The sequence below is a fragment of the Eschrichtius robustus genome, chromosome 8 (genome assembly GCF_028021215.1).
Source record: "Eschrichtius robustus isolate mEscRob2 chromosome 8, mEscRob2.pri, whole genome shotgun sequence".
Classification (NCBI taxonomy): domain Eukaryota; kingdom Metazoa; phylum Chordata; class Mammalia; order Artiodactyla; family Eschrichtiidae; genus Eschrichtius; species Eschrichtius robustus.
In genome coordinates this window covers 19,214,861-19,241,651 of record NC_090831.1, presented here as the reverse complement: position 1 = coordinate 19,241,651, position 26,791 = coordinate 19,214,861, and the positions used below count along the sequence as shown (strand labels likewise).

The following is a 26,791-nucleotide window of genomic DNA, read 5'->3' as shown; positions in this document are numbered from 1 at the left end:
GCTATAGCTTGCCCATTCCTGCTCTGGTCCTTAATGGGAAAAAGGGTAAAGAAAGCTCAACTTCATGCATGCGTGTATGATCACAGTAACTTAAAAGTGCTGGCTGGATATTTAATTCAACATGGTCTTCACCATAATGCTTTTTGGCATCTGAAAATATCAGAGTGCTTGTTTGGTCAATTAATACAGCGAGTATAAAAATATACTCACACTTTACCTTGGGTGAAAAGAAGCTCAATGATTATAAAGTAAGAAATAACTCAAACTGAGATTTAAGTTTATTACAACATGTGTACAATAATTACATACTTATGTGTATAATTTTAGTTTTACATGCAACATCTTTTATCTCAGATAGCTCCTAAAACTTGCTGTAATTCTACTAACTTCATGATGGAAGTTTTTATTTTATGAAAATATTCCCAAAGATTTAAAAATAACATTTGAAAAAAACATTAAGGTTAAATTTCTCAAATAGCTTCCTGTTTACTTGGTTAGTCTACTTACGGAGTGAGCTACATGTCCAAATAACTTATGCTATTTGCCACTTACCTACCCAGTTCCTCATTTTACTCATGTTTTGTGGGACAAAACCAATTTGGAATAATGCATTTAGTTCTAGGGATCCAGAGAAAAAAAGAGCTGACCAAAGATGCAATAAACTGCCCCAATATCACTGTGGCTATTTAAACAGAGGTCACTTGTTGGGCAAACTAATGCATGCATAAAGAGGGAGGGAGAGATAATTAACACTGGATACCTGAGAGGGTTTTAGGCTAATCCTAAATTCTATCAATCTCTGCAAATATTTGTTAAGCTTATGCTGAATGAAGTAAGATTGACCACTGTGAAAGCCCACAGATATACCCACTCTGTAAGATATACAATGTTTGAGAGGAAATTTTAATGGAGTGTTCTTGTTCACGTATTTGGCACTTGCGTAAACTAAGCCAGGTTCTTAAGACCCGTAACTCCATCCTTATCTCTGCCCTTGGGTGCTTATATGGCACTTTATTTTTAACTGCAGCGACTCACAAATTATTCCTCACTGCCTCTTTGAACAGAAAGAATGATTAACTCAGTGGAATGTTGGAAGGACTAAATTCCACACATTTGTCCCTTCAGACATGAATTTATTAGGCAGGAGGTGTTAAAATACAGCCATCTTAAAAAGATTTCTTCCCATCTCACCCCACAGTTCTTTATGTTATCCATACATTCTTAAATGCAATCGTGTTGTCTTTTGCTTTTCAGGTTAAAGAATCCCATAGCTAATGACATGACTACTTTGGTTTCCAATCTGAGGCAAATCTGTGCTTTAATTTGAAGGAAAAAAAAAAAGTAAAGAAATTAAATTAAGTGAGATATACACACTACTATATATAAAATAGGTAATAAGGACCTACTGTATAGCACAGGGAACTCTACTCAGTACTCTGTAATGACCTATGTGGGGAAAGAATCTAAAAAAGAGTGGATGTATGTATATGTACAACTGATTCACTTTGCTGTACAGCAGAAACTAACAAACACTGTAAATCAACTATACTCCAATAAAAAATTAAAAAACAAAAACAAATCAATGAAGTGAGAGTAAGATAAGGAGTAACTATGACTCTTAAGATAGCCAAATGCCTCATCATTAAGTAGTGATGCCTATGAATACAACCCCCACTGCCCCTACCTAGTATCCATGGAAACACTGCCAAGGCAATTAGCTTGGCAGAATCAGCAGGCAAAGACCTGGTTGAGCTTAATTTTGATCTAAAGTTACATTTTACATTTTCTATTCCTGGTTAACCTTCTGGATAATATGGTGACATAGTGGGAGTTCCTTAAGACTAAAACATTTGTTAGTCTTCTCAGAAACAATCTCCCTCTCCCTCACACATACACAATTGTTTACTACCAGCTTGATGAAAGAATGAATTCTTGGTATACTATTTACTATATTTTCATATGTACCTCCTTATGCTGTATTATGGATTTGCTGAAGTAATTTGTAGTTCTTTATATTTCGCATTTATAAATAATTTAAAAGTCAAAAGAATGTTTATCAATCTAACATATAAGATCAAAAAACCTGACTTTGTTAATAAACACATTGGTATCTCAGACTGAAGGCTCAGTAACCAAGGGACAGGTGTGTTAAACTGATAAATCAAATGATTTTTTTTTTTTTTAATGAAGAAAAGACACATGATTAACTCTTTGGCCAGTAGTTTCCTCCAAGAAGGTTAATTATATAGGAAGTCTAATTATATGCATAAAGTTGCCTGGTGAACATGATACCAAAACATGTGAATTATATGATGAGAATATTTATCGGTATTGGGACTGGATTTTTTATGTTGAAGTGGGTGGGTCCTTAAAGTCCTAGCTCATGACATCTAAATTCCTTAAGATCTACTACTCTTAAGTTACTAATATTAAATGAAAGGATGCTTCTTTCTACTCTGAGTTGCACTTCTGGGATTTAAAGTTACTGGTTTCACCTTTAAGGGAAAACAGTAACCTTGGTTAAAAGATCACATTGTCTAAACATCTTAGAATAATTAGTTGTAAAAGTAGGATGAAATGTCACTGGGCTTCCCTGGTGGCGCAGTGGTTGAGAATCTGCCTGCCAATGCAGGGGACACGGGTTCGAGCCCTGGTCTGGGAAGATCCCACATGCCGCGGAGCAACTAAGCCCGTGAGCCACAATTACTGAGCCTGCGCATCTGGAGCCTGTGCTCCGCAACAAGAGAGGCCGCGACAGTGAGAGGCCCGCGCACCGCGATGAAGAGTGGCCCCCGCTTGCTGCAACTGGAGAAAGCCCTTGCACAGAAACGAAGACCCAACACAGCCATAAATAAATAAATGAATAAATAAAATTAAAAAAAAAAAGTAGGATGAAATGTCACTATGTTTAAAATAACAGTTGATAGCTCCTCCTCGTTTAAAATGCTCCTATATATTAAGAGGGGAGGAGTATAGAAATAAGGCTTCTTTTTCACAAAAAAACCCTAAACACTCATTAAAAAGACAGACTGATTCCCAGGCTAACAAGACTTGACCCTTATCGGCTACAGAAAAAAAGGGTCCATCAGAATATTCTGAATTTCTTAGAAAACAATTTACGTTGCTGTTCTGATGAAATCTCCAAGAAGAAATGAAGGAAATGGTTCATGCCAATAGTACATCCAAGCTTCTCAGGTTGGAGACGTCTACTAGTACAGCAACACTCACCAAAAAAGAAATGGGAAAAGCAAAACTGTCCTGGCACTGTAATTTTAGTGAAATGCTTCATTCCATGTATCTAAGTGTTTATCAAAGTAGCAATTTGCATGAAAAGTACCTGAGGATGAGGTCTGTGAAAAATGTAGATTCCTGGGTCACTAAGGAGTTCAGCATATGATTCTTAATGAATTGCTACATTCTTAAGAAAATTATGAATGATACGTAACATCTTGTTTGGGGGAACTCTGGGTGGAGCCCTGGAATGTATAGTTAACAAGCTTCCCAGATAATTATGGTAGTCAAACTGGCTTGGGAACTACCGACCTGCAGCAGTTCAACATGCCTGTAGTAGGGAAACTAATTTTTAAAAGTGGATTTTTTTTTTTTTTTTTTTAAAAAGGCTTTGTAGCCACGACTATAACCCTGGGCATTAAGAATTTGCCTTCAATGAAAAATCAATTAAGTTGTTAGAAATGCAAGACCAACTAAGTTCTGCCTTGAGAATTAAATGTGTGATATTTCTACCAGTTCTTTATGTAGTACTTTCAACTAACACTTTGGAAAAGAAATGTTGGTGCCTGTGTAACAGAACATATCAACTTATTTTATGTTACAAATCTTAGGAGTGATTTTTAACTTAGTGCCAAACCTGAAGAATATAAAATTGCTTGTGTTGTGGAAGGGATTGGTTAGTGCATTAATGGATTCAGCTTTATAAAAATGGGCATCAACATCATCTGTTGATTGTAAACTATTAAGAATTTAGACTAAGTATCTTTCTGTGCAGAGATGAACATGTGTTTTTACTATGCCATTTTGGGATGTTAGTCCCTAGGCTTGTTGCTGCATATTGGGGTAAGCATCTATGATCTCCATCCGTATCTGTGGGACCATAGCTATTCCTCTGAATGAGCTACCAGAATCTAGCCCTGAACTTCCATCCTGTTAACAGGGTTGCTGAACTGTTTAGAAAAGTTAGCAGTGGGAAGGTTCTCTTCTCTAATGTAATTAAGTTAAAGTACCTGTACAGTTATTTTTTTATTATTATCATCATGGTTTGGAAAGGCAGATTAAACCTGAAAAATAAGAACTTATAACCAAACACCAGAGGATGGATAGGAATTTTCAATTTTCTCAACACAATTTAACACTTTTTTTTGAGAGGAGGCTTTTATCTGCAATGGACAGAGAAAAGTACTAGGATATGCTTCACTTGGGATTGTTAGTCTTTCAAAGACTAATTGATGTTCAATTATTTTCTTTTTTTGCCCCCCTAGAATAGAGTGGCTTTGCTCTTGGGCACAAATCATCAATTTTAGGTTTCCTAACTTTTAACTACAAAAATACATCTCTAACCCTCTTTCCTTCTCTTCACAAAGTTCAAGAGCTATTACTATTTTGCAGACTCATACTCACCCCAGAACGAGAAGAGACCTAATTAATTAAAACATTTATTTGAGCACTTACTATGTCCTGGGAATTAATGCAGGCTGTATGCATTTATCTGAGAGATAATGCAAAGTAAACACTGCCCTTCAGGGGCTCACATTCTAGCAGGGTGAGGAGATTCTAAATAATTTGGGTTGGCCCAAAAGTTCATTCAGGTTTTTCGTAAGACGTTACGGAAAAACCCAAACAAACTTTTTGGCCAACCAATACAACAAACTGCTATAACAGAACTGAGTAAAAGGTACATGGAATTATAAATAACAATAGACTTCTTGGAAGAGCACCAGAGAAAGCTTCAAAGAGGAAAAACATTTGAACTGAAGGATGCATTCACAAGGGGCAGAGTAGGGGGATTCCGTGAAAAGGTAATAACAAAAAGAAAGGAGGTCTGAGAGAGCAAGGTAAGTTTAGGGAACTGAAAGCAGTAATGTGGGTCGAAGCAAAAGGAGCAGCAACTGGATCTCTGATTGGAAAAAAAGGCAGGAGACAACAAATAAGAGGGCCTTCCTTTATGCCAGTCTAAGGAGCATGGACTCCATTAAAAGCATTTCAAGTAAAATCAGATTCACATTTTAGTAAAATCACTTTGAAGGATGACAGATGGATTAGAAGGGGCAAGATTAAAGCAGAGTAAGCTACATCACTGCATACTTATATATAAAGACTCATTTATTTGGCAAATATTCAGGGCAACTGACTACTCTATGCCAGGCCTGAACTAAAGTGGCAATGGTCATGAAGACAAGGGGGGTCAGACCAAGAAATAAAAACTCAGAATGGACATTACTTAGGAACATAACAGACACAAAGTATTAAAGAACTGAGGATGGTTCCTGGGTTCTGACAAGTTGTAGACCATACTGTTTGCATCCCATTTAAAAAAATAATATCCAAGCATTTTGCCTTATCATTACAAACTAGAACTTTAAAAAAAATGCTTTCTGGTAATACTTGTCTGTTGTAGAAAATCCATCTGTATGCCTACAACCCAGAGGGAACCAGTGAAACCATTGTACTTTACTTCCTTTACCCTCATTTCTATGAAAGCAAACACAATATACAAAAGCCCTACAAATTGTAATCTGTTTTTCATATTTTTGTTACCATTTCTTTGTAGTATGCGATGCCCTGAAATGATTTTTTTTTTAATTAATTAATTTATTTATTTAAATTTATTTATTTTTGGCTGTGTTGGGTCTTCGTTTCTGTGCGAGGGCTTTCTCTAGTTGTGGCGAGCGGGGGCCACTCTTCATCGCGGTGCGCGGGCCTCTCACTATCGCGGCCTCTCTTGTTGCGGAGCACAGGCTCCAGACGCGCAGGCTCAGTAATTGTGGCTCACGGGCCTAGTTGCTCCGCGGCATGTGGGATCTTCCCAGACCAGGGCTCGAACCCGTGTCCCCTGCATTGGCAGGCAGACTCTCAACCACTGCGCCACCAGGGAAGCCCTGAAATGATTCTTTAAAAATAATTTTAATGGCTGTATTCATGGACATATCCTAATTTAAACAGATTCTGTTGAAAATTTATAAGCCTTTTGCACATTCATCTAAGACTGACTTGTCACAATTTAAATGAGAGTTGAGATACATGAATGATTCACAAATAACAATCTAAAATGAATTCTGGATAATTTTTCATTATTCCACAGGAAAATGAGAATAAGAACAATGTAGCAGGTTTTTCAAAATAATTTAATTTTTTAAATTATGAGACTATGTCCTTATTTGCTGTTAACACCCGTTTTTTAAAACCAAGGATATGGTGTTGCTGTTTAGAGAACTAAAAATAGTAACTATATTGGTTTCCATGTTTATCATTTGATTCATTCAAGAAATCCCAAAGTCTAGGAACCAATGTATTTGATTAGGTCTAAACCCCTCCCAACTATTTCTTTTTAGTTTGCCTCTCCTACATACTGGATTGCTACATTCTACCAAAAAACCCTACAGAATAATTATTTAGCTTTGTTGACTCGTATCGTAGATTATCTATGGACACACATTGTTCGATTTCTCCTAAATCCTTGAAGTCAAAACAATGGCTCTGTATTCCAGGGATATATAGTGTGAGCCTTTCCCACCTTAACCATTCTATATTATAAAGGCTCGTATGAGACACAAGACCTAGATTATGAAGCAGAAGTCCTTGATTTAGAAGGAACAAATCTAACCCGCTTGTTGGGAAGCTATCTAGTTGCTGACTGCTACTAATATATCAGGGAGTTACCCATGCACCTCGACAGACTGTTTATTATGATTAACGATTACCCGGTTCTTATAAGTACCCTTCTTCCCAGTAGCTTAAAGACTTCTGGTACACAATGCCTCTTTGATGCACAGTAACAGAATGAGCAAGCAAGGAAATAAGTTCTGCCAGTGAGAGGGAGAGGCTGCAAGGGAATGAATAATCAAACTATAAAAAATGAAACTACTTTCAAGTTCATGCTTTAAGTCAAAATAGCCTGTGATGTCAAAACTCTTCCTACTCCCTCAATCTAAAGAGGACCAGTACCCTACACATTTACCTTCACCTGAACATTCTGGGGCCCCAAGTTTTAAGAACTTTGCTGGTCTGGCTGTAATTACTGAGTTCTAAAATACCAAATTTTGTGACTGCTATGAAGATATTCTTTTCAATGAGAATTCCTTTCCAAAGAGATTTAAAATGTATATATGAATGCTTAACTGTCCTCTTTCCATCTTCCTAAGCCTTACCTCATGACTTGATTTTGTAATCTGGTTCATTTTACTTTGCTAATTCATATTTCAGAATTATATTTTAATTTTCACACAAATTATAGTTATTTCACAAAAATGCATCGCAAGGAAAAACGATTTATTTACAAATGGAAAATTTATTCCAAGGGGAACATATGACTTGTTTCACAGTTTTAAAAATGGAAGACATAACCTAATATTGTTTATTACTATTATTTTTGGAATACATGATGGCAAGGGCTGGGGGAGTTTATGCATAGAAAACCAAGCAGCTGCTTCTCTTCCACAAATAAATGATTTTACTAAGCACCTGGTACAGAAAACTTAACCATGTGTTTAAAGAGTTTACCTTAAAAAAATTACACTTTGAACTAGGCCTCCGATTAAACTCCTCTCAGAATTTAGTCCTTATCCTTGAACATAATTTGATAATGACCATTTGGCTGATAGAAAAAAGGCAGGGATACAAAGAAATAACTATGCCACAGCTACTAAAGTCTCATAATCATGAAATTTTGATTTTCATGACATAAACCTCTACTACTTCCAATGTTTTCTGTTTTGTTTTTAATTTCAGAGAGGCTATTTGGACCTAAAGCTATGATTAGGAAGTAATCTACTACCTAACTGCAATTTAAGGTCAGTTTACTTTGTAGCTTAATATGAGTAACATTTAAGAAAGTCTTAATCTCCCCCTCAATTTAACTATGCTAACCTCTGGTCATCTTTACAGACGCTGAGTGCTTCAATAATACCAAAGTTTGATTTGTTAGTTAAATAGAACTAATTACTGCCTACAGAGGTAAGAATAACAAATTAAAAACACTTTGATACACATATATTTGAAAAGTATACATTGTTATATATATATATATATAGAAATTGTATAGTTATTAATCAAGAGGGAAGTCTGTAGAGTATAGGGGTGGAAAAAATGGGGAGCCAGTAAGAATGGGAACCAAAAATTAGGTGCTTACTCTATGTTAATGATCACCTAGGAGAGCAAGACACAGGATACATAAAGTACTGAAACAAACACGAATGACCTATTTAACATAAGCCTTGATTAGGTGACTGGATTCATATAAAAATGAAGGAAAAAAGAAAATATCATCAAATTTGATCATACCTAGGAAAATAAAGTACTTAAAACCAAGTGATCTTGATGGATATTAATTTCCTCATTTGTTAAAAGCCTAAATCAAAATTAAGTCTCTTCTATCACTAAAAAGTAATTTCTGTAAGACACACCATAAGGCAAAGGTAATGCAAGCTCAGCTGAAATACACTAAGTACAATTGCCCCTCCATATCCTTGCCCCACGGATACCAAGGGATGACTGTATAAATGGTATTCATTCCTAGCGTCTTCTGACGTTTAGCTATCTGTGGACATTTACAATTATGACTTTGGTATCTAAAATGTTAGTCTCTAACAAAACAAAACAGTTTTAAGCACAAACTACAAATCAGACCCTTGATATACAAGCAGTATAAGTCAAGCTTTGTTTTTCAAAATGTGCAACTGTCGGAGCCTTGGAGGGCTCATTCTTCAAGGTAGCACAAGAACAACCTTCAGAAACAGCTGTAAGACCAATACAGTACCATATTTGACAATACCTTACGTGCTGAAACGAGGGCTTACACATCACCTAAAAAAACCCTTAAATTCTATCATTTCTTCTGACTGCCAAATGTTCACACATGTTCTAAAAGCCATTAAAAATGCATTTTGCATGGGCATAATGAATTTAAGATGTACAAACATGAACAAAAATGCTAACCTGAAATTTGAAGCATTTTAATAAAAGTTTTTGGGAGCCTAGCATTTTAATAAGGAAGGAATCAAGATATGTTTTCTGGGAATTCCCTGGCAGTGCAGTGGTTAGGAGTCTGCGCTCTCACTGCCACGGGCCCAGGTTCAATCCCTGGTTGGGGAACTAAGATCCCACAAGCTGCATGGCGCGGCCAAAAAGAAAAAAAAGACGTACTTCCTGATGTAGCAAGAAAATTATAAGTTCTGGCTTTTGCTATATAGGTATAAACACAGGTTGCCTGTGCTACATGGATTCTCAGCATAAAAGTTAAAACGTCAAGACTTGAGTTGACGTTTTAGCAATATCTGGGTGCCAAACCTACTGTGCAACTTAAGCCAGTCATTTCCCTCTTTGATTTGAGACTACTTCCTCAAAATAAAAGAGGAAAAAAAGAAAAAAAAAAAAGAGAATAAATGGCTTGAGCTTCATTGGCAAAAGGACTCTAGATTTAAAAAAAAAAATGAAATCTGGTTGTAATCCAGCTTCTTTTCCTGTCTCATCTCTCAATGTACTTCATGCAAGACTAGTCAAACGGGTTTCTTATACTTAGAACATGTTTTTTCTATTCCTGTTCTATGCCTTTGCACATAAAGCCATGCTGACGGCAAATACACTGTGTTTCACTGTCCCCACCCCATCCATTATTGAAATCCACATTTTGCCTCCTAGTTCAAAAATTTGGTTTCTTCTACAAAGCACATTACCTGTTAACTGGGGTTCCTGGCTGAATGCTTACAGTACATACCTACATGGCTTAATCCCAAACTAGGTTATAAATTAATAGAGTAGAATTAATAACAGGTAAAATATTTAAGTGAAGAGAACCAGGTGGCAGAAACCAGATTAGAGGGCTAACACCACTGGCAAAATAGGTGTTACATGGGGCGGGGGAAACAAACCCAAAGTTTTGTAACATGATGGTATGGAATCAACCAGAGCATTTTGCATCCATTTATATATCCAACTGAGTTGCTATTATTAACAAAAACACATGCTATCGAGAAATTTTCAGGCACTTAGCATCAAAGCATATTACGTTATGTGTACAACAAAACTGAGTGCCTATTACATGCCAGGAAGTTTGCACTTTAGCTACAAAGACGAGACACTGTCTACCAATATCTCAAAAACTAACAGAAAAGAGGAACATGAACGTGACAATGTGATAGATACAGAATTAACAAAGAAAAGGGAATGTCTCGTTTTCTGGAGATAAAAAGAGCAGCTATGTAGACGGGTCATTTTAACTTTAGTGGTGATCCATGAGGCTCATGAGCAGGAGACAGATGAACGAGCCTACATATCATAGGGTGTGTTCTAACTTGATCCTCAAATGTGATGAATTAATTGAGTGTTTTAAGCAAAAAAAATTGTTTGGAAAGATGTTTGATTATATAAGTTTACCTAGAAGGGGAGAACAAAAAAATAAATAAACAAACAAAAAAGGGAAACAAAAGAAGTTTAAAAGAAAAAATAGCTCAGTTTTGAATTTTAGTTTGAAGTACCTAAGGGACAGGTAAGATATTTAGTAGTTCCAATTGGGTTCAGAGATGATAAATTCTGGAGTCATCAATAGGTAAAGGTGTGGGAATTGATTAATATAACTGGTGAAAAAGTGGCTGGGGTCACAACACTGGGAAATAGCAACAATTAAGAAGCAGAGGAAAGCAACTAATGAAAACAGGCAGGACAGGAGTAGCAACTAGCAAAGGGTATTAGCATATAAACCATGGTATTTTAAAAAGTTATACTCTAAGGAATCAACTGCTATAGGTTATATAAGACCACCCACACCTGGAGCATATAAGAATACAAGACTTTCACAAAATGTTATAAATGCAAATAATTGCATATAGTCTTTCCTTATTCCGTAAGATAAAACTTACTTAAAAGGCTGTTTGCGGAGAAAGGGAACTAGTTAACTTTTAGACATTTAAAGTCTATAGCTGGCACAAGTGAACCCTTGACCTCTGAAGTTATGGGCAGAGTATCTCCTCTCAGCCATCTAATTTTTCAAAGGATTTTTGTAAACTACTGAGTAGTTTATCTTGTTAACCTAACTGAAAAACGTTAACAGCTAAGAATTATGTTCCAGGTATCTTAAATATGGTAGGAATGCAAATTATTTGACTGAAATTAGAGCTGGAGTTCCAATCTGTCCCAGGAACAAAGAAACTGGAGAGGGAAAACCAGAATATAGTTTTAAGTCTAAGACACAAATACTAATATACTTTGGGAGGGATACCTTTAAAAGTAAATACTTTTGAGGATAAAAAATATTAAAGTGACACCAAAAAAAAATATTAAAGTGATATAATCTCTAAGAATAAATTGCTACATAATTTAACTTGCTTTCAGTTGTATGAAATACCATTTTCCCTGGGTCCATAACCAATTTATTAGGACCAACACCATATAAAAGATAGCTGTTTATTGAAGGTATATTCTGTACCTCAAAAAGACAATGTTGACCATGGCCTTTTCTGTTTTGTGGCGTGCATACAATAAAGGAGAAACAAAAAAACCCCAAACCCACTTTTCTTTTGTCAGAAATACAAGTGCAAGATAAGCATTGAAGTATGCAGAGTTTATGGCAAACATAAGCATTGAAGGAAAAAATGGCATAAAATACTTTTCTTGGACCACTCCAGAGAATGGTGAAATCTGTAAGTTTTTGCTACTTCCTATCTGCTTCATTTAGGCAGAAGCAGAATACTATTAGTTTTTCTAGTGTCCAGGTGAAATCCCGTACTTACAGATGTTTCAAACTTGAACTAAACGTAAACACTCAACAGGGAAGAGACTATGGACCTGATCTTTTTGGATAGCAGAGGGCAGGTATTTTCAAAATGGTTTTTAGATACTTAGGAACAAACTTATTACCTCTCCTTAAGAAAAATAATCAAGTTGACTCAAGGTATCCACACCTTGGAAAGTTTTTTTGACCACCATTTACAAATATGCATTTTAGGTTTTGTGTTAACACCTTGCCCAGGAAGAACGAGAGATGGCATTTTATTTTTTTCAGGAAGTTAAACTAAACAGGCTGTAATGCTGTTTAACCATAACATTTTAAGGTATATTTAATGGTTTCAACTCAAACAGTTCTCAGATATAAATCTTTTCATTCTACATTTAAAGGCCACTGAAGTCAGGGGTGGGGTGGGGCAGAGGAAAGTTTTATATAAAAACAAAATCCAGTGAAAGTCACATGTAATTCTGAGTATTTTTTTTTTACTTTGAATTGTTTCAGCAAGTATGTCAAAAGATAGACAGTGACTATTCAAAAATCCCCCCCAAAACTTTAAGAGCAGACAAAAGGGTTATCAATGTTTATGCCAAAAGCCCAAATTTGATTTACTGCAGAGCTTCATTTTACATACAATTTTAATAAGCCCTATTACTGGAATGCCAACCTTATAATACATAAAACACATGTGGCTGGCACGGTGACACATAAATGACAACAGGAAAAGTGACAAAAATACAAGGGCACAACTTATTGGATCCTCTAGTATCACAGCAAGCAATACTACATAACTTGATAAACCCCGAATACATCAAGGAACTATAAACCCAAATAATAACTGGTGTTTGTATACTGTTGAAGTTTGTAGGTTAAAATGTCTGCTAGATGTGAGAAACATGGATGTTGAAAAATACTAAGGCCAGTTGTCTTCCCATCCTTTCGCGGGGCAGCACAATGGCTGTCCCATCAGCTGCCTCCCCACCCCATCTCACATGTGAAAGGGGAGGAAACCCTGCCGCTGAGCCTCATCAACCCTCTACCTCTTCTCAAAACTCTGGTGGTCAAAAGACGGGTTTTTTTGTTGTTGTTGATTTTACAGTTTGGAATAAAGTACCAAGCATAATATTTTTATGAGTTCAGGAAGCCTGTGGCCCCTGGTAAACCTAAACATTGCATCTGCAGCTCTGAGATGAAAATTTGGGTGTTTCATTAGAAAACAGACACAAAGGAAATTGTCTAAGGAGAACATATTAATATAATGCAAGAAGACAGACAAAGATAAGAAGTAACTGCTAGTATTTTAAATGCCACAGGAAAGTAAAGAAAAAATAGAGCTCAAGAGGTTCATGGGTTTGGCAATTAGGAACAATGAGGACCCAAGCTACTTAAAAGTACAAAACAAAACAAGGATTTGTTTCCATTATCTTGCAATATGGCCTTTTTTCCTTATTAAGGCACAGTGAAGTTAGAACCTTCTGAAAATTGCCTTTAAATCTACTGACTTCATATTTAGTTCCTCTTTTCTAAGCCGTAAGAAAACTGCTATAAGGGTAAGGGAGTCGTTACTTACACATAATAGACCCCTGAAATTATTCAAGAATTCTTATAGGCAAAATGCCCAATTTATATTCACAGAACACACAAAAAAGTTTTGAACTTTAAAATCTTTGTAGTACTTAAAATAAATATTAAAACTTAAATGTTTTCAAACTACCAAGTCTACAACTAAGACTAAAGGAAACAGCGCAACCTTGACTCCAGGTTAACTCATCTTTTCAGGTCCAACAAGCATTTCCTCCAAGCACCAAATATAGGTGTTCAGTCAAAAAGCAAGTCAGGTTTTAGGTGGAGAAGTCTTTCTTGAATAACTCCCAGCTCTCACTCACCACCACCCAAGGAGAGAAGCCCTTTTAAATCTTATCTAGTTCAGTTAATGGCTATTACTTTGGCCAAGTGGGAAGACAAAAAAAACAAAATTAGTCTTTCTTACTGAATCTGCCAATATTGACAATAAGAACTTCTGAGCTGCTGGAGATCTTCACCTACCAAGGTTCCAAATACTAAAATTAAAATTCATACTTATACAAAAGTGATTTATAGAGGTACGCTTTAGTATTTCATACTGGTGCAGGAATGTTAATAATATTTACCAAAAGTGATTATAATTTCATCTTTTATTTTTAAAAACCACAGTAAGAGGGCGACAGAAAAAAGACTAAGAGTATTGAAAACAGCCTTACAACTTCATGTACAACACTGGCAACTTTTATTCTGTATTACTAATCACGTCTAAATTAAAAAAAACAAATCCACTGATAAGATTTCACATTCTTGTAGAATATACAAAAAGGGAGAAAACGGGAAGAAAGTAAATACAGACGGAAAAAACAAGTTTGAAGAGGGCCCCTCAAACTTCAGATGATATACTCCTTGGTTTCTTCTTTTAGGTAACTAAAAGTGTTCCCGGGTATTATCACGCCTTTTACACTTATTTCCAAACTTAGGGAATATTTTGCCATTCGGATCTGAGAAACTTTACGTTTTCTCAGAAAATAATCAATACTCCTCGGCGCTGTGGCCCAGGAGCTAGACTCTCCTTTTTACTCAGTCCAGTGGCCCTTCGGGACTCACGGTTGATTCCGACTCCCACATTAGGGACCAGCCACCTTACGTAAATACACCTCGCAAGGAGAAAGGCAGATAAGAAAATAGGGCGCCAAACCGTCCCCTCCACCAACAGCCGTCACACCCCCTAAGGAGCGTCCCTCCGGGGGCTTTTCCCAAGGAGCCGCAGCTGTTACGCACTATGAGGGAGGAGAAGCGCCCTCAACAGTAAACTGTTCCTCTTCAGGCGGCCGACGCCGACCGCACCACAGTCTCCTCCGCCCCAGCCCTTTCCCCTCCCCCGCCCCAACCTGGGTCTGAGCCAAACCCCACAGGAATGCAGCCCGGTCACATGCGCTGCGGCGGCGGTGGACGTGCCTCTCCCCCCGCGCCCCAAGGAGACCCAGCGCCATCTTGCCCTGACGCAGTTACTAAAATCATGGGAGAATTTGTGTCTCCTCATCCACGCCAGCACCCCGAAGTTTCGCAGAGGCCGAGCCGGGGCCCTCACCTCGCGCAGGGACAGGAGAAAATAGTCAAGGAAAAGCCTTGAGATTCCCTTCGCCACCGCTTGGGTTCCATATCGGCCGCAGCAGCAAAGATCACCATCGTCACTGCTCTGTCTCTGCAACAGCCTCCCCCGACGGCTCTGGCCCCACCCCCTGCTGCAGCATGAGGTCACCGCTAGCCAATCACGACACGCCCGGCAGAACACCTCAGGCACTGATTGGCTGCACGGACCGCCTCTGCCTCTCCCCACTCCGCTTACCAAGCGCTTCGGGAGGCTGTGGAGCTAGAAGACGGAAACCGCCATTTCGAGGAAAGACCCCGAAAACAGGAGCCGCAATCACCGTGTCATTTTACTGGGGAAACCCTTTATTCTTTGGCCTGCCCCTTTGTTCTTCGAGATAACCGTCTCTCTGACCCTCCCTCGTTTAATCACCGCCGCATAAAGGAATTCCCGCTCCCCTCCCCGCACATTGTCCCGCCGGCGGGGAAATCCTTCCCTGGGGCCAAAGTAGGAGGCACAGACGGCAACTGCACCGACGGCAACGGCAGCTTTTTACCCCGATACACGGTGGCAGGGAGGCGGCGCTGACGGTGGCTGTATTTTTCCTGCTGCTTCTCCCCCCGACCTCTTCCGTTTCTCGCTCCTCCATCGAGACGGCGCTGGACTCGCCAGCTCCGCTTTTATCCGGTGCTCGGAGCCTGCGCACTGGAACCGCCTCAGCCCCTAGTGGGCGTCGAGTGACACCCCAACCGAGTTCATCCCGCGCTAGAGGCCAGACTGAGGAGGGGGAGGGAGAAGGGCAGACCAGGGCTGAGGTGGTTTTGGGAGTGGGAGAAAGTGCATTGGGGGGGGGGGTGTCTTTCCAGGGCCTCCAATTATTATCCTTCCACCCAGTAGTGGCGCGCCCAAGCTCACCGATATCCAGACATGAGGGCTACTCAGGGAAAGGGGATAAAGAACCAATCCCATCAAATACCGAAACTTTCCCAAACCTTCGGTGAATTGTTGAATGCATCTGTTGTGAAATAGACGGAGATTCTGTCCACCGCTCTGCCTCCAGTTGGCTGTCTTCTAGCCGCGGTGGAGAGGTAACGGCGGGCGGCAGCCCACAAGCAAAATGGCGGCGGACAGCTTCGTCCCCTCCCCCTCTGCCCCTGCGGAGCGGGGCGGGCGGACCCCGTGCACTTGCCGCCGCCGCCGCGGCCGCCGCCGCCGCCGCCGCCGCCGCGGCCGCCGCCGCCGTCAGCCGCCATTTTCCCAGAGCGAGAGGCAGTGACACTGAGCGGGCGCAGGGGGCCGAGTCGGAGACGGTGCCTGAGTTCGGGAGCGGCAACAGAGGGGGCATAGACACTCTTGAGCAGCCTCGCCGTCGCCTCTGCGTTCCTGTTGACTGTCTCGGTGCCCCCTCCCTTACTCCTCGGTTGCTGGTGAAGAGGCTGCGCGCTGCTGTTTGGGGAGGGGGTGTGTGGAGCCGGGTCCTGAGTCCGCAGTGGCTGCTGTCGGGGGGTCGTCCGACCGCGGAGGTGTGGACAGACTCCTTGGGGGTCGAGCATATAACGGGGTTCGGGTGTCTGGTGTGTGAACATCACAGGTCAGTGCCTGTCGTCTCCTTGGGAGTTCATGGGGTTTGCGGGGTGGAGGGACGTGTGTTTCCAGGGGCAGGGGGCTTTCTCATCTTTATCCTTCTGGCGGGGGTGGGGGTGGGGGTGGGGTCGACGTTGGCTCAGGTGTCTTGGCGGGGGCAAGACGTTGGTTGTTTGAATCGAATTTATCCTTTCTCCTCTCTGTCCCTAGAAAGGGAGCATTATGGCGGGTTTTAGGGTTGGGGAAGGGGAAACTGGCAGTTAAACCCCCTTGAGAGTGGGAGTTAGGGAGGGGGCGCGCTCCTCGCTGGCAGCGGGTTAGGGCCGCTTGGGTGAGGAGGGAGGCTTGTGACTGTAAGTAGGGTTTGTGTCGAAGTGGTCCCAGGAGCTGCCAGCTCTCCCTGTCCTCTACCGCATCTCGTTCAGGTGCTGGGAACCCGTCTAGGCCCCATTTTCTTCTGCTGCTTCCATTTCTCGCCTGGCAGTCTCTGGTTTAATTTTCTCATAAATACGAAGGGGGTGGAAAGAACGCCCTGGGTATCTCCCTTTGTGGAGGAACGAGACAGCTCCTCATCCTCCCCGGGAGAGGGTAAAACCGCCCCTGAGGTGGTCACCCCAGTACCCAGTCTTCTCAGTCTCCTCCCCCCCTCCTCTTGCATTATCGCCGTCCTTTACTGTAGCGGAGGCTTAGAAGCCACAATATGGCACATTTCAGGAAAGCTGATTTTGACCAAGGGATTGGCACAAACACTGTGGCAGCAGACACAGAAGAGAAACAAACGGTTCACTGTGCTAAACGGGGGAGGGGGAGAGAGAAAACAATCCGGAGGGCTCTCTTCCACCGGCCTTAGCTCCGTAGAGATCCGTTCTTGCTAGACTCTGTCTTAAGAACGGTGCAGTTTCAAGGCAAAGGGAAATGGCTAGAGTTAGCTATAGAGTAAACCCCGTTTTGCCTGTTTCCCCCCTTTTTAGAGATGTGAATAACGTAAGGTGTTTGGAGTTCTGGAGACCTTGGAGAGAATTAAGTGACGTGCATTCAACTCTGGGCTGGAGACATCAATACCTAATTGGAAAACAGTCCATTTTTTCCTTTAATCTCCGAGATGGGCAGTAAAAAGTGAAATTTCCCTCTTTTGTCCTTTACAGATTCTAAAAATGGCGGCCCCAGGCTGATGTTGTGGTAATCTAATCAGCTCGGGTCCTCCACACCCCTTGCAGTGCGTTTGTCTGCAGCATATTACAGGCTTATTATGTTTACATGAAAAGGCTGGGCTTTTTTTCTTCCCCAAACCGTTTACGGAGATGTGTTGATTTTACTGCAAATTACAATGCTGTGTCTTAGTTGATTAATTTTATGGGTTTTTCCTGAGAGGCAAATAAAATGACACCACTTTTGAAAAACTAAAAACACTCAGGTGTTTTTAATAGACATTTCAGTAGTGAGGCCAGGTGCTCTTACATATTAAAAAAATTATTTGGGGGCTAATAATAGTTTTTGTTTCGTTTAATCCAAAGCGTCTTTTATTCAATAAGCCAAAGTAAATTAAAATGTTTAGTAAGGGTGTAAGTACAACCTATTTTGTATGATTAGACATTTTAGTCTAGAGTGGAACGTTTCCCATCCAACTTTTGACCAATTTTGTGAATTTTGGTTTTTGTAATCTTTCAAATTTTTAGGGAGCTGTACAAACAAGCCTAAACCTGTTACTTCACTGGGTGTGGAGATGCTTGTTCTTCTCACTATTATATTTTGCATCCATTTTCCCCATATATTTAAGCATTCCTTAGGAATTTTGTAAGTTGACTGTGTATTTGATAAAGTGGAGCTCCATGCTTTGCTGCCTTACAGTTGTCTTACAGCATTCTGTTATAATTATGTAAGTAAAAAAGTAAGGCTCTAGCTCTTGATATTTTTCCTTCCCAAACATGCCCATTTATTTACCCATTATGGGATGTGGAATTTAGTCTGTTTTAATAGACTTTAAATAAAAGCCATATCATAATAGGGTTTTGAATCCATTTTATACTATTTTAAAAATCTTACAGATTGGGGCAGAAAATTAAATGACGTCATTTAACTTTATTTTTTTAAGTGTGAATGATTAGAATTCATCTCTACAGTGGGAAGTTGATCTTTTTTGGCCTGAAGTAAGCAGTGAGCTAAGAGTGGGCTATTAATGGCATTTAATGACCATTCTGATTGTGGAGCAACAGGAAGATGAGTGCCTTTCAATCCAGTAGTACTTAAAAAGGTTGGAGAGGATACACCCTTTCAGGATTCTCTTATTTCATTGTAAATTCTGCTCTAAAATACTTACAGTGGAATAAGAGATTTATGAAGTTCATATATGAATTAGACTGATGAAAAATTTCTAATTTACAAAATAATAGTAGAAGTTACTGGCTTAGGGAGTTTTATCATGGAAGACTGAGCATACAACTTTACTTAGAATCTTTGAAATATTTTATAAGATGAAGTGTTGGTGGGTGGTGGAAGAGTTTGTGTAGGGATTTGGGGTCAGTACTCATTTGTAATATGCTCTGACTGATCATATAATTCAGATCCTTAACTGCTGTGTAAAGATTGTACATTTATTTTATAGACTAAGTGGTTAAGATCTGTGGTTCAGAAGGTTGGTACTTTAAACTTACTATCTAATGTAGGTAATTAGTATACTCTTGGGAAAACTTGGTTTATATAGCCAGAGGAGGGAACACTGTTTATACCCATGTTTTTGTTGAGCTTGACCTTGATCACATCTAGACTTATAAGGCATTTGGATTTATTTGGCTTCAAACAATATCAAGTTAGAAATTATAAGAAAAGCTGCCTTCACTCGTACAAGCTTTCTTCATACTGGCCTGCTTCATTGCTTTGGGGTTTGTTTGTTTCTTTTTGTTTATATTGATATGTTTTTGGTTCCTATAAAGTGAGTCTGGCTTTTTATTTATTTTTTGTATATTGCACTTTATAAAAAACATGGTTGTAAATGTTTGCTTTTTATTCATGTATACCCCAATTGACTATCTATGTTTTGGATTGTCAAGGCAAATTTATTAAAAGGTGAGGCATAATTTTTGTTCCCAGAGAGTTTTGAAACATTTGGTGCCTTGGGGCAAAACTAGTCAAATGGTCTTTGTTCTTAGAATAGCTGAATTTGAGGGATTAGTTGTTTATCTGTTTAAGTGGATTTGTAGAAAATCATAATGTAATTGGAGAGCAAATTTTAGAGACCACATTTTGATCATGCTTCCCTTTTGTTGTCAGTGTAAGTTGCAGGATCCCTTCGATCTCAATTAAGTTTAGAACCTTTACAGGACTTCTCATTTCTCTTCAACTCTTTAGGTCTCTGATAACTCTTCTACAATTTTGCCTTGTCTGTTTTCCTCACTGCTTCCAGCCGGAGAATTTTTACCATATATACCGCAGTAAGCTCTAGGATTTCTTGAATCTAAAAATGAGGAAGTGAGGCAAAAAGCGAATTAATAAGTTAGGAGAAACTCTTCCTCTCAATATATACTGTAGTGGTCTTAGTGAAATTAGAACTTATTAAATTGGTTTCTTATTTCTAAGAATAATAATACCCATTTTTATGCATCAAACTCTTAAAGAAGGTTATGGTTTTATTTTTTAAAGTGTATTTTGTAAATCCTAACAGCTCTTCTTTTCTGGAAGTTACTACTGGGACTTAAAATGTGTACTACCATTGTGTGTTTAAAGTATTGTACAAAATCAACAGGACTTTGAAGAGCTATCAAAAAACTGCTTAAGGAATATTAGTATGGAATCTTCTTAAGAGACATTATGTTTATTTTTTAAAAAAATTTTGATAATATATAATAGCTTCTATCTCCAAAGGATTCATTCTTAGCAGATAGTAGGTGCCCAATTTTGTGTTCAATTTAAAGCTTTTGTTAAGTGAACACATTTACATCTCAGATATTCAGGGTGATCAGGGACTGTTCCTTGTCATGTGTGAGAATAAATGTTAAATACATGTATTCTGTGAGACTTACTTTTTAATGTTGAATATAGAATTATTTTTACTTTGTGATAAAATTATTTTTTGTGTTGACTGGCAAAATAACAAGACAGAGACTATTTGAGATATTGCTGTGTAAATGTTACTCAGTTTGTAGGCTGGGTTTAAAATTGGAGTGGCTTACTATCTCTTTTTTACTGCCTCTTTTGTAATAATGTTGGGAGTAGCCTCATTTTTTTCCTTAATATTGAACGAAAAAATATTTTTGTATTACCTAAAAATTTATTTAATATGGAAGAGCAATACTTGTGGTTGAAAATTGTTTTTAGTGCACTAAAATTTTGAAGTAGACAGTATTTAATGGTAACAGTCTTGCCATTGCAATTTAAGGATGAGTATTTTGTAAAGAGGTAGTTGACCAAAAGAAATTGTTTTCTGTTATTGTGAGCACTTATGATGCGTGCCACAGTAAAAATCAAATGGTAGTGACTCAGGCTAGGTTAATTAGATCATACTTGTATCTTTAAGAATATGAGAGGTTTTTATTAACCATTGGTAACCAGGACGCTTTTTACTTAAATCAGAATCAAGAAGATAGTTTTATATTTCACTTGATATGTATTTTTGCTTGATATCAATTCCGTTCTTGTGGATAGCTCATAAATCAAATTTTATTTTAAATTGTGTAGGAAAGCCATGTTTGTATTGTTAGGTAAATTTTACACCTTTATTGAAAATCTCATTTGGTTATTTACCAAAACTATTTAAGCTTTTAGGGACTTTGGACATTTTCCAGGCAACAGGTCAGTCACAGATTTCTTCTTTGGTGTGTTGCATTAAGATGCCATCAAAACAGACATAATGCCTTTTAATGAGTAAATAATTTATAATTTAATGAGTAAATAATTACTTGTCCATCATTTTTAATTAAAATACATATTTTTGCATTTTAAAACTATCTCAAATGTGAAATCTGGGTTTAAGGAAGGACCTGTATACAGATCAACATGAGATACAAAATGATAAGTACAGCTTTCTTTATACAACTGGAGAAGAGATAATTTTCTACTAACTCTTAGATGATTGCGCAGTTTAGAGTTAATCCAAATGTATAAACATTCTTGGTCCTGAGGTTTATTATTGAGAAAGATAATATTGAGTAATCACACCTGTGTTACAACCAACACGGGTGCAGCATTTAAGGTCTGAGCCTGTAGCAGAAGCTAAGTAATGTAACAGTGGGATTGAGTTAGTTTTGGTTTGTGGCATTTATAAGATAATTTCAAGTTCACATAATTATGTTATCTAACATTTTATCTGAGACCAGAAAATTAAAATTTTTTTTTAATCTTGAGTTTTATTTTCAAAAAGTACTTAAAACATAATTTTTATTTAAAGACTTTAACAAAATTTACCGTGATAAATTAATTTAAACTAAATAAGTTTAAACTTTAGAGCTATATGTTTTCCATTTTTCTCACTGTTTGGTGTAAGAATTAGGTAAAGCCTAGTGTCAATGGTTTTTGGCAAAAAGTGAGGAATGTGGTGGAAATTAACCATCATCACTTAAGATATTGTCCGGAAAACACAGGTTTGTTTTTTCAAAAGTTCACATATCAGGAGACTATCTGTGAGAAAGATATGCCCTTCTAATACTTTTTCTTATGTCACAGACTAATAATGAGGTCATAGTTTCTATTTTTGATTTTACAGAGAGACCTCTTGCATTCCTCTTATCTTATTTTGTATGTCATTTAAAGAAAGACAAGTTTCAGGAATTTGAAAACCCATTTCATCTTTAATCATGTGGCAAAAGATGGGAAGTTTTTTTTTTTATAACATTTTAAAAAAATTAATTCATTTATTTGTTTTTGGTGCGTTGGGTCTTCTTTGTTATGTGCGGGCTTTCTCTACCCTTCGTTGCTGTGTGTGCACTTCTCATTGCGGTGGCTTCTCTTGTTGCAGAGCACGGGCTCTAGGCGTACGTGGGCTCAGTAGTTGTGGCTCGTGGGTTCTAGAGCACAGGCTCAGTAGTTGGGGCGAATGGGCTTAGTTGCTATGCAGCATGTGGTATTTTTTTGGACCAGGGATCAAACCTGTGTCCCCTGCGTTGGCAGGCGGATTTTTAACCACTACCCCACCAGGGGGGTCCCAAGATGGGAAGATACTTTAGTAGCCATAAATTGATGGGCGGGATGCAGGGTCTGCGGTTGGTCTGATACATAGTAATTATTGAGAAAGTAAGATTGTTCCTTTTGGAATTATTTGCTTTTCTCTTTAAATGAAGCTGCATAATTGGTTGAATTTGGCACAGCCTTATTGCATTTTAGCATTAAACCCCTACCTAAACACTATTTTTGAGGCACAGACAAAAGATTGATTTGAGTAGCTACTGTTTCCCTTGCACCATTTGTTTCTATTTCTCAAAAGCCTACTGTTTTAGGATTTGTTTGGATGCAAGGAACAGAAATCAGCTCCAACTAGCTGAAGTAACAGATTTGTTATAAGGCTGTAGGGAAATCTCACAGAACTTATTTGAAAAAGTGCAGTTGGGCCTCACAGGAATTGGCAAGGTGTCAGAGAACCAGTATTCTCCATCTTGATCCCTCTAATTAGCTGTGACTGGTTAAGGAGATGGTAGTGGGGTGAGTATTTAAGGTATGAGTGTGTGTGTGTGGGGGGGGTAGTTTCCTTGGACGGAGAGCAAAAGAAAAACACCTCTAATTCATCTGAAAATAATTGCCTTTTTTCCGCAGATACTCAGATACACCTTAGAGGGCCTCTAAAACTAAATAATTAATATCAAATGATGATTCTATTTTTTAACTTAAAAATGCAAATATGGTATATATATATATATATATATATATTTATATATTTATATATAAATATAAATATATATGAATGTTGACCAACGTTCCCAAAAAAACAGGGTTTTTTTTTGGGTGTTAATTTTTTATTTTGTAATAATTTCAAACTTCCAGACAAGTTACATGAATGGTATAAACTTGCCTTATATCCTTCACCCAGCTCCCCTGATTTTTAACATTTTGTCACTATGTACTGTTCTCTCTGTATGTATAAAAAAAAAATTCTGAACCATTTGAGAGTATATTGCATACATCATGCCCTCTTAGAGCCCTTAATACTTAAGTATGCATTTCCTAAGAACAAGCATCTTTTCTTAGGTAACCAGAGTGGTTAAATTCAGGAAATTTAGCATGGGTGTAATACTTTTATCTAGATTATTGTCCCTATTCCATTTTCATCAGTTGTCCCAATTATGCCCTTTATTAGTATTTTTTTCTGGTACAGTAGCTAATCCAGGATCGTAGATTACATTTAGTTCTTTAGGTCTCTTTAGTTTCCTGTAGTCTGGAAGAGAGTTCCTCAGTCTTTTGTCATAACATTGGTAGGCTAGATATTTATTCAGTTCCTCTCAATTTGGGTTTGTCTAAGTTTTCTTCATAATTAAATTCAGATTTTACATTTTGGGCTGGAACACTAGATAAGTAATATGTGTTTTTCTATCATCTGGAGACACTTGATGTTTGTTTGCCCACTACCAGTACGTTCGTTTTGATTGCTTGGTTAAGGTATTGAGGAGTTTCTCCATTGTATAGTTACTGTTTCTCATTTTGCCATTATTAAGTAATTTGTGGGGAGATATTTTGAAATTGTGTAAATATCCTGTTCCTCATGGACTTTCCTTTCTTAGATTTAGTGTCTATTGATGATTCTTACCTGAATAAGTTTTTACTATGGTGACTGCACATTTACCAAGATTTTTAGCAGTGGTTTGTTTCTGGGTAATTGGTATTGTGGGAGTTTCTTTTTCCATTTTGGTTTTTCTGTAACGCATATAGGTTGCTTTTGTAATCACAACAAATAAATGAATTTTAAGGAAGAAAAGTGTAGATAATTTAGATAGTATTCCTGCACGGTTTTCCACACAAATGGGATTTAAAATAGTTTCTTGAATCTAGCCTAATTTGAAATTCAGAACACAGAAATTAAGTACTTTGATTGTTAAAAAAATGTTTAAATGATGTAGTTCCAATTCCTCATTCAGTTTTTAGAATTATTGTTAAATGAGCCTTTAACAGTTGTTTAGGTTTATGATTTGTTACTAATGCTAGCAGTTTGATTTCTAACACAAGGCTAAAAATACATGATTTAATTATGGTGCTATTTCCCTTCTTCCATTAAAAAAATTCTTCCTTTAAGTAATTTTTTTAAAGTTAAAATATTTTTTTCTGAAATCATTGAGACAGGTTCTTTTTGTCCATATACACAAGTCAATGCTTTTTAAAAAGGGGTTGGTAAGATGGTAATACAGCAGAGCATCAAACATCTATAACCCTTAGGTCAAAGCAGTGTATGATTTTTGGACCCTTGTAATGAAAAATACATACTCCTTTTAAAGAAGTTCAGAAGAACAAGAAAGGGACAAGAAACAAAACACATATTTAGACTTTAATTACATTGTGATGACACTTTTATCAATTTGGCACATTTCCTTTCATTTATAGCAAAATATTGGTAGTGAATTTGGATGATAATTTGAATGTTACACTGATTCAGGTCCTGGGTAACATATTGAATGAAAACTATTAATTTAATTTCTTTGGAAATTTTCAGAGGGACTGGTAGAAGAAAAGTGTTGTGAATACTTATAGAGTGGAGACTTTATTCTATAAAACTTAAATTCCCTTCTGAGAAAATTAAGATGATCATATTTCAGAATAGTGAGGATTAACAAGATGATACAGTGGATTTGTAGCATTCTATAGGTGCTTTGTTGACTTAAAACTCATTTGAATCAACTGTATCCAACTGTATCTTAAGAGAAGGAAAGTTCAATTTGTAGCATTACCAAATCTTAGCCAGTTGTTTTAAAAAAGTATAGAGGGAAAGGTGCAAAAACAAGTCCCATGATGAATTAGAGGATTTTCTTTTAGGCCCAAACCCCCAATCTGGACATGTAAAGTAGCACCCTATTGACTAAAGTTAAGAAACTAGAGTTACAATTGACTTGTGAGATCTTTTGTTTAAATATTCTTTTTTTTTTTTTTTAATTTATTTATTTTATTATTTTATTTATTTATCGTTTCTGGCTGCATTGGGTCTTCGTTGCTGCGCACAGGCTTTTCCCTGGTTGCGGCTAGTGGAGGCTACTCTTCATTGCGGGACGTGGGCTTCTCATTGCGGTGGCTTCTCTTGTTGTGGACTACAGGCTCTAGGCGCGCGGGCTTCAGTAGTTGTGGCTCGTGGGCTCTAGAGCGCAGGCTCACTAGTTGTGGCGCACAGGCTTAGTTGCTCCGTGGCATGTGGGATCTTCCCGGACCAGAGCTTGAACCCGTGTCCCCTGCATTGGCAGGCAGATTCTTAACCACTGCACCACCAGGGAAGCCCTAAATATTCTTATTGTGGCCCAGGGACCACATGTATCATTTACATGGAGTGCTTATTAAAATGAACATTCTTGGGCCCCATTCCAGACCTACATAATCACATCTAGAGAGGCCTTGAATTTGCAGTTGAGTACTAGTCTCAGCTGATTTTTACACTATTTTAGCTCTTGTCTTTTATATTACAGGTAGACTCAGCCCCAGGGAGGTTAAATAATTTTTCCAAGATCATATTAGATTATGGTTGATCAAGGATTAAAATTTAGATCCTGATGCTTGGTGCTTTATACTTTTCCAAGAAACCATGCTGACTCTTCTCTTGAGAAGCCAGGCTTCTGGATTCTCTAAATGAGGAAATACTGGTCTTTGTGCAATGTCATGTGACAGACTCTATATTTAGTGCTTTTCTGTATCCCAATTCAAGATGATCTGTTGGTTTCTAGAAGAGTCTTGGATTGGAATTATAGCAGTACCAGTTGGGATCAAGTTTTGGTGAGTCTTGAATGCCAGGATAAAGGAGTGCCTTTTATGGGAGAGCCACTGAAAAATTACCCTTGGGGAGTGATATACTAGGACATGCGTATTTACTCCCTAAAATTGTTAAGATTATGAAGGTAATATATGCTTATTAAAAGAACTCAGTACTTCTTTAGAGGCAGTATTGCAGAGGGGTAAAGAGTAGAAACTCTAGAACCACGCTGCTTTAATTTGACTGCATTCAAACTAGGTTGTACTCCTGTGTGACCTTG

General features: G+C 38.1%; 1 protein-coding gene across 3 annotated transcripts in view; it reads left to right on the top strand.

Moving 5' to 3' along the window:
- Window positions 1-16,321: 16,321 nt before the first annotated feature.
- The window catches only part of KMT2E (lysine methyltransferase 2E (inactive)), a 98,367-nt gene continuing 87,897 nt past the window's right edge, over window positions 16,322-26,791 (top strand). For all 3 annotated transcript variants that reach the window (XM_068550416.1, XM_068550417.1, XM_068550415.1), the window contains exon 1: window positions 16,322-16,656. The gene's annotated coding sequence lies outside the window, so the exon portion shown is untranslated. The remainder of the gene's footprint in view (window positions 16,657-26,791) is intronic.